This window comes from Leopardus geoffroyi, chromosome B2 (assembly GCF_018350155.1).
Source record: "Leopardus geoffroyi isolate Oge1 chromosome B2, O.geoffroyi_Oge1_pat1.0, whole genome shotgun sequence".
Lineage (NCBI taxonomy): Eukaryota > Metazoa > Chordata > Mammalia > Carnivora > Felidae > Leopardus > Leopardus geoffroyi.
Genome location: NC_059332.1, coordinates 107,819,348 through 107,827,726, shown reverse-complemented (window position 1 = coordinate 107,827,726; position 8,379 = coordinate 107,819,348). Strand labels below are relative to the sequence as shown.

The 8,379-nt window shown below is 36.8% G+C and overlaps 1 pseudogene; it reads left to right on the top strand.

Moving 5' to 3' along the window:
• Positions 1–5,949: 5,949 nt before the first annotated feature.
• Positions 5,950–6,651, top strand: LOC123609803 (annotated as a pseudogene).
• Positions 6,652–8,379: the final 1,728 nt, after the last annotated feature.

Below are 8,379 nucleotides of genomic sequence, written 5' to 3'. Positions count from 1 at the left end.
AAGCAGGGAGTGATAAACATTGTTGAATGCTACTGAGAGGTGAAGTCAAATGAAAATTTGAAATTATCTCAGGAATTTATGATATGGAGGACATTGGTCACCTTCATTAGAGCTTGTTTTCATGGAGTGACAAGGCTAGAAGCCAGACTGGAGTAGGTTGAGCAATGAGTGGGAGGTGAGGAATTGTGGACAGCTGGTGTCATTAACAACTATTGAGGAAATGTGGCTGCAAAGAGAGAGAAGGACAGGGTAGTATCTGGAGCCTGGAGGGAGAGGGTTTTAGGTTTTGGGTTTGGGTTTTTTGTTTGTTTCTTTGTTTGGTTGGTTTTGTTTTGGTTTTTGTTTTTTTGTTTTGTCTTATTTTTTGTTTTGTGGGTTTTTGTTTTTTGTTTTGTTTTTTCTTTCTTTTTTTGTGTTTTTTGTTAGTTTGGTCTCTTTAGTTGAAGAAACTTTATCGCGTTTAAAATCAAAAGGAAGAATATAGAAGGCAAGATCAAAATACACCAGAGAAAACAAATAATAAGTAGTATAATGTTATGGAGAAAGTGAGAGGCTTTAAAGTCCAAAACACAGGTGGTGGGTTAGTCTCCGGCAGGAGGAGAGAGTCCCTCTGTTGTAATGACATGAGACCCTGTGCACAAGTGTATATTTTGTGTTTGAAATAGACAAGCTGAGGGAGATCTTAACAGTTGTCTGCTGTTTTCTCTGTAAATGAAGAATAGCATCTGCTGAACACAAAGGTGCTAGAGTCGAGTTTTTCAACCTCAGTATTACTGACATTTGGGACCAGACAATTCCGTATTATGTGGGTTTTTCCTGTGCATTATAGGATGTTGAGCGGCACTACCCCAGCCCTGCCCTTTCAGCTGTGACAATCAGAACTGTCTTCAGACACTGTCAAATGTCCCCTAGGGACTGGGGTAGCGGGCAAAAGGATTGGGAGTTACCGGGCTAACGAAAGTAGAAGAAGATGGAGAAGGTCTGAAAGTGTTGTGTAGGGTGGGAAAGTAAATTGACCAGACAGACCAGAGAGGCTCGAAGGGCAGTTGTGAGGCCCACTTGAAGTTGGATATGGATCCTGGTGCAACCAGTCTGTCGTACTGGAGTTTTTCTACCAAGGACTGGCAGCTGGGGCACAGGCACTGAAAAAGTAGATGTTTGTGTTCCCCGGGGATTGAGGTTTTTGCCAGAGAAATGTTACAAAAAGACAGAAGGACAAAAGGTTTAGAATATTGGTAGGATATTTATTGAAATTATGAACCGCAGAATCTAAGCAGGTCGTGGGGAAAAGGGCAGATGAAAAAAATTCTCTTCTTAAAGAAGAATGTTGTAGTAAGTTTAGGAGCTAGAAATGAAGTTTTGACCTAAACATCTTTAAGATGCACAGACACACACACACACACACACACATTTTTTTCAAAAACAGTTTTACATCATCGCTTCTTCATGTACCAAATGAAGGAAATGAGAATAAATAGAAAATAATATGAGTTCTGGGGGTGCCTGGTTGGCTCAGTCAGTTAAACCTCTGACTCTTGGTTTTGGCTCTGGTCACAATCTCACGGTTGAGGTTCGAACCCTGAATGGGGATCTGTGCTGACCATGTGGAGTCGGCTTGGGATTCTTCTCTGTCTCACTCTCTCTCTGCCTCTCTCCTCCTCTAAATAAATAAATAAACCTCAATCATCACCATCACCATCATCATCCTCATCATCATGAGTTCCATTTACTTTGTAAATTTCAACATATTGTTTCTCTTTTCAGTTTCTCCTGAACTAGATCTGAAAACTGTTGCAATTTTACATTTGCATTTCAAGTTTCCAAGTCCCTTGTTTTGTTACAGGTAATGTTCAAACAGTGAGGCACTTATGAAATGACTAAGGACTCTGTTTTTACTTAAAGATTGGTCATGAAAATGTCTTGAAAAGCTGTTGTAGAGCAGTGCCCAGAATTAAATCTTTATTTTCTAGAAAGCTCAGTAACACTGAAGGGAGAAATGAACAACGGCAAAGTCTATTTTGAGAGGTGGGAAGAACCAATGAGCCAGTTTCTTTTAACTGGATATAGCCTGTGAGGGGTAAAGCAAAGCAAAACAAAACAACAACAGCCAAATAACCACAACCTATTTTGAATTGAACTAAAAACTTTCAAACAAAGAGGAAAGCAAATCATAACCAAAACTTAAAAGTAGCTGCATCTTTTAGTCAACCAAACAGGGTTTGGATCATTTGAATCTACTAAAAAAAAAAAAAAAAAAAAAAAAAAAAAAGCAGAAGCGGCATGGCAGAACAGACCTCAGCTAAGAAAAGTCTTCTTCGATTAGTGCAGATAATTCTCTCTACATGCCAGATTTCTGTAGCTTGAAAAAGAAATTGCACCTGTTTCACATTTACGTGTTTACATTTTTTATGGTTATTTATTTTTGAGAGAGACAGAGACAGAGACAGAACGCAAGGGGGGGAGGGGCAGAGAGCGAGGGAGACAGAATCCGAAGCAGGCTCCAGGCTCTGAGCTGTCAGCACAGAGCCCAACGAGGGGCTGGAACTCAGCACTGCAAGATTATGACCTAAGCCGCTTAACCGACCAAGCCACCCAGGCGCCCCTACATCTAGGTGTTTAAAAATTTGTGCCTTTATGTGTGTTTTTTTAATGATGAGGAAAGATACAGAATATATTAAATTTGACTGTCTATGAGGAAGGAAGAATGATTTCTTATTTTCCTTAATATTTTTTCTTTTTTTTTTTCAAATTTTTACAAAAACATGTCTCTGTACTAAAATAAAATTATTACATTTTAATGATTTGGTATCAAAAGAAAGTAGAGAAACAGGTGGTCCACATAAACAGAAAATGATAGTGATTAGAAAGAGAAAATCAATGATAAAACCTCTTCCATTTTTCATTTGTTTCCATGTTTTTAAATGAGAAAATTTAGAGGTTTAACAAAAGCATTACACATCTGCCTTCAAGGTCAAGTAGGAAAGAGAGATATTACTCACTACACTACAAATAAAGTTTTTAAAGGCAAGACAGAGAAGGGAGGAAAACCAGAAAAAAATGTTTATTTGAACATATGAAAGAGAGCACAACTATGCTGCTGTATGAGATAGGTACAAACACACTGTTATTGGAAGAATTTTCAGTTTTCTTTCTTTTTTGTTGGTCCATATCTTCTATATTTTCTGTAGCATGTATTATATTTGTGCTAAGAATGTAAAATTATAAAAATACAAAAAGCAAAAATCAATTTAAGAGGGAAAAATGTAAGTTTAATGGGAGTATGAATACTGTAAGAAAGCGGAAAAACAGAAAATTTCTTACTATGTCCTGCTTTTTATTATTTCTTGAAGGCGTGGAGCATAATGGTTTTTATTTTGGTAGGATTAAGTGAACATAGAAGAGTCATACGTGGATTCTGCTATAAACTTGATAATATGTCCTCTTAAATACCCATAATTTCTTTACAAAATAGAATAGTCAATTCTTCAAAATATTTCAACTTTTTCAGTTAAAGATATTGGAGATGATAGGTAGGTGGATAGATAGAATAGACAGATACAAATTCTATCTCTTTGGTCTTCCCGGTGATTACTGTACTGGAATTCTGATACCAGGTTCCCCAAGTGCTTAATAATAATAAACTAATATTAATAAATAATACTATATTAATACTTATTTTAATGACTGTACTTAATCTTGTATTGAATTTAATTAATGTAATATAACGTAATATTGGATTAATCATAACTAACATTTAAATAATATGACATAATTAATATTATTGATTATTAATAGTTGTTATACCTTACAGTGGTAGAGTATTCTCTTATATGCATATGATATATAATTTGATCCTCACAACAACTCTTTCAATTAGGAGTCGCCATGATTTTACAGAAGAAATTGAGGCTAAGTGTTTAAATAATCCACAGAAATCAGAGCTAGTTTTAAAAATAGGTCTTCTGATTCTTAATCCAAATCCTCTGCCCCTGCATCATTCTGCCTAGTTTAAGCTGTCTACTTGGAGCAAGTTAACTTCTCCCAGAAACGTTTTGGTCACTACAGTGCTGTGAGGTACATTTAACTTAATAGTAATTTTCCATATGTCAAAATATGAATGATATTACTTGTCTGTGTTTTACTTAATAGGAAAGAGTGTATACAAGTGATTCATAACTCAAAAACATTCCCTTGGTTTGACTACTCAATAAAAATATGTATTTCTCAAGCTGAGAAATTGTAGTATTTTCCTCTGTGGACTTGAAAATGTTTCTTGACATTATATTCTCTACTTACTACTTTTCAAACTTAAATATTTAATAATACTATTTAGTACCATGTCACTTCATCTTGCTATTTTTATTTTTATTTTTTGCTTAAGGTATTTCATGGTTCTTGAGAAATATTTTTTTTATAAGCTAGTTCTGAAAGGAATACATTCTTTTTGTAATAGCTTTATTCACATATAATTCATATATCACAAAAATCACCCATTTAGAGTGTACAATCCAAAATTTTTTGAGACACAGAGAGAGAGGGAGCATGAGCTGGGGAGGGGCAGAGGGAGAGGGTGAGAGGATCCTAAACAGCCTCCATGGCCAGCATACAGCTCTCCTTGGGGTTTGATCTCACTACTGTAAGATCATCACCTGAGCCGAAATCAAGACTTGGACGCTTAACCAACTGAACCACCCAGGCGCCCCAATTCAATATTTTTTAACATATTCAGAGTCAAGCAACTGTCATGACAATTGACTTTAGAACCTTTTTATTACTCCCCAAAAGAAATCTAATACCCTTTAGTGGTGACCTTCCATTCCTCCAGGACCCCAGTTCAAGACAATCACCAATTTACTTTCTGTCCCTATAGATTTACATGTTCTAGACATTTCTGTAAACGCAACCATACCATATGTGGTCTTTTGTGAATGCAATCTTTAACTTAGCATAAAGTTTTCAGGTTTCATCCATGTTGTAGTATATGTCAGTACTTCATTCCTTTTTATTGCTAAATCATATTTCATTGTATAGATAGATACACTGTATTCTATCAATTCATGGACATTTATATTGTTTATACCTTTGGCTATTATAAATAATGTAATGTTGCTGTGTATTATGAATAGTGCTGTTATGAACAGTTATGGACAGACTTTTATGTACACAGATACTTTCATTTCTCTTGGGTATAGACTTTAGTGCTAGAATTGCTGGTTCATTTGGTAACTCTATATTTGCCCTTTTAAAAAAACTGCCAGACTACTTTCCAAAGCAACTGCACCATTTTACTTTCCCACTAGCCAGGTATGTGAATTCAAAATACTTTTGCAAGGAGAGGGAAATGATGATGCTACATACACTTAATAAAATGTACTTAATGGAACATTATATATAGCCTATTAGTTAATTGAAGTTTCACAAATTTACCTTTCCTAACTTTCTTCTTTCAGTAATTTATTCTACCCTATAAACACCTATGGAATAAAAGAAATTTACTTGAGAAAACTGAATTCCTTATAATGGCTACTTTTTTTTTTTTTTTTAAGAAGGAGAGGTAGAGAGAATATGAGCAGGGGAGGGGCACTGGAAGAGTGGGGGGTGAAAGAGAAAGACAGAGACAGAGAATCTTAAGAAGGCACCACAACCAAGGTGGAGCCTGACTCGGGGCTCAGTCTCACTACTGTGAGATCAGGACCTGAGCCGAAATCAAGAGTCAGATGCTTAACTGACTGAATCACCCAGGCGCCCCTAATGGCTACCTACTTTTAAGAATATTGAAATTAATTTTTTTAACTTATTTATTTTTGAGAGAGACAGAGCACAAGCATGAGTAGGGAAGGGGCAGAGAGAGAGGGAGAGAGAGAATCCCAAGCAGGCTCTGCAATGTCAGCACAGAGCCTGATGAGGGGCTCAAACTCATGAACAATGAGATCATGACTTGAGCTGAAATCGAGGGTTGGGCATTTAACCAACTAAGCCACCCAGGCGCCCCGCAATTAATTTTTTGATAGAGATATATGTGGTTTTCGATATTAAGAATATAAAATGGGCCCTCTGCCCCGTCTACTGCAAGAATGAAGAACATTCTCAGCAATCAGACTGTTGATATTCCAGAAAATGTTGACATCGTGCTGAAGGGACACACTGTTATTGTGAAGGCCCCAGAGGAAACCTGCTAAGGGATGTCAACTACATCAATGTAGAACTCAGTCTCCTTAGAAAGAAAAAGAAGAGGCTCCAAGTTGACAAATGGTGGGGAAATAGGAAAGAACTGGCTACTGTTTGCACTATCCGTAGTCATGCACAGAACATGATCAAGGGTGTTAAACTGGGCTTCACTACAAGATGAAGTCTGTGTATGCTCACTTCCCCATCAACGTTGTAATTCAGGAGAATGGTTCTCGTTGAAATTCGAGCTTTCCTGGGATGAAAAATATATCAGCAGGGTTCGGATGAGGCCAGGTGTTGCTTATTCAGTATCTGAGGCCCAGAAAGATGAGTTAATTCTTGAAGGAAATGACATCAAACTTGTATCAAACTCAGCTGCTTTGACATAGCAAGCCACAAAAATTACAAGCAAGGATATCAGAAAATTTTGGGATGGTGTCTCTGTTTCTAAAAAAAGGAACAGTCCAAAATGCTGATGAATAAGATCTGAGTTGTCCAGATGATTTTTCAGACTTATTTGTGATATGTTAAAGATGCAATAAAAGCTGTATTAATTTGAGGCTTTTTCTTAAACCCAATATTCTTTACAACTATTTGGCAAGCAAACCATTCAGAAGTAAATTGTAGTGTGCTAAGAACAGTAACAGAAGGAATAGTACAGGAATTTTTTTCCAGTAAAACTTCATGGGATAAGTGGTTTGAATGTGATTTTTGAAGGAATATTAGGGGTATTTCAAGCAAGAGGAATATGGTACCCATGACACTCAACACCACATGGCTGTTCATCGCTGGATATAGAACTTTTGGGGGAGATCCTGAAGGCATCTAATTTTGCAGAGGCATGAATTTGAGTATTTGTGAGGTAGGTGTGCTTGAGTCACTTGTCTGCATACCAGTAATTTTTTGTGAAAAATCAGTTGAGAAGTGGAACAAAGTGATAGGCCTTAGTAAGGTTAATTTGTGTTCATGATAAATGTGGTTGTTGTGTCCAAAATCCTCTTACTCTCTACTTTACCTCAGCTATTTATTCCCATATGCTAGTCCTTGATATTTTTAGAAATTGATAACCCTTCATAATTTCTTAATTCCATGTGCCACACTTTATTTTTTCATGTAAGAAAACATTTTTTTATGTTTATTTGTTTTTGAGAGAGAGAGACCGAGTGCAAGTGGGGGAGGGGGAGAGAGAGAGGAAGACACAGAATCCTAGGCAGGCTCCAGGCTCTGAGCTATCAGCACTGAGTTTGATGTGGGGCTCGGACCCACCAACCATGAGATCATGACCCGAGCCAAAGTCAGATGCTTAACCGACTGAGCCACCCAGGAGCCCCACCGTGTGCCACACTTTAAATATGTTACCATGCTAGACTATTTTTAATTTAGCAGGGTTGCCCCCCCCCCCACCCAATTCCTGCAGTCTTCCGCATCTCACTCGATGGAAACCCTAACTCTCTGATTTCTCAGGCAAAATACAACACTACACATTCAATCCATCAGAAAAGTGCACGCTCTGCCTTCAAAATAAGGTATGTTTAAAGATTTAAAGAAATTTTAAAAAAAGGGGTGCGTCGGTGGTTTGGTCGTTTACACTTCCCACTTCGGCTCAGGTCGTGATCTCATGTTTCATGAGTTTGAGCCCGGCATAATAAGGCTCTGTGCTGTTGGAGCCTGAGCCTTCTTCAGATTCTGTGTCTCCCTCTCTCTGCCACTCTACTGGTCATGCTCTGTCTCTGTCTCTTTCTCTCTCAAAATAAATCAACATTAAAATTTTTTAAATAAATAAACATTTAAAAAATTAAGAAAAAGGGCAACCACTTGTAATACATAGATCTTACTGAGGATCTCAATTTAAAGTGAACCAACTAGATTGTTTATTATAACGAATTGATCTTTGATTTGATGATAATGGTTAAGTTTTTAAGAAATATGAGTGAAATGGTCAACTATAGTTTGCTTTGAAATATTTGAAGTGGAGTTGGGGAGGGCATTAGATGGAGTTCTAAATGAAACAGATTACCTATAAATTGATATTTGTTGAAACTGAAAAAAAAAGAATGGATGGCAAGTTTAGGCACTTGATATTTTAATTTCTTGTTCATAACTGTTCAAGCGACAATAGCATCATAATAGTGGAATTCATTATACACATTTAATATTTGAGAGAAACTGGAAAACCTAACAATCTCAGTGGATGTTCAATAACTATAATCT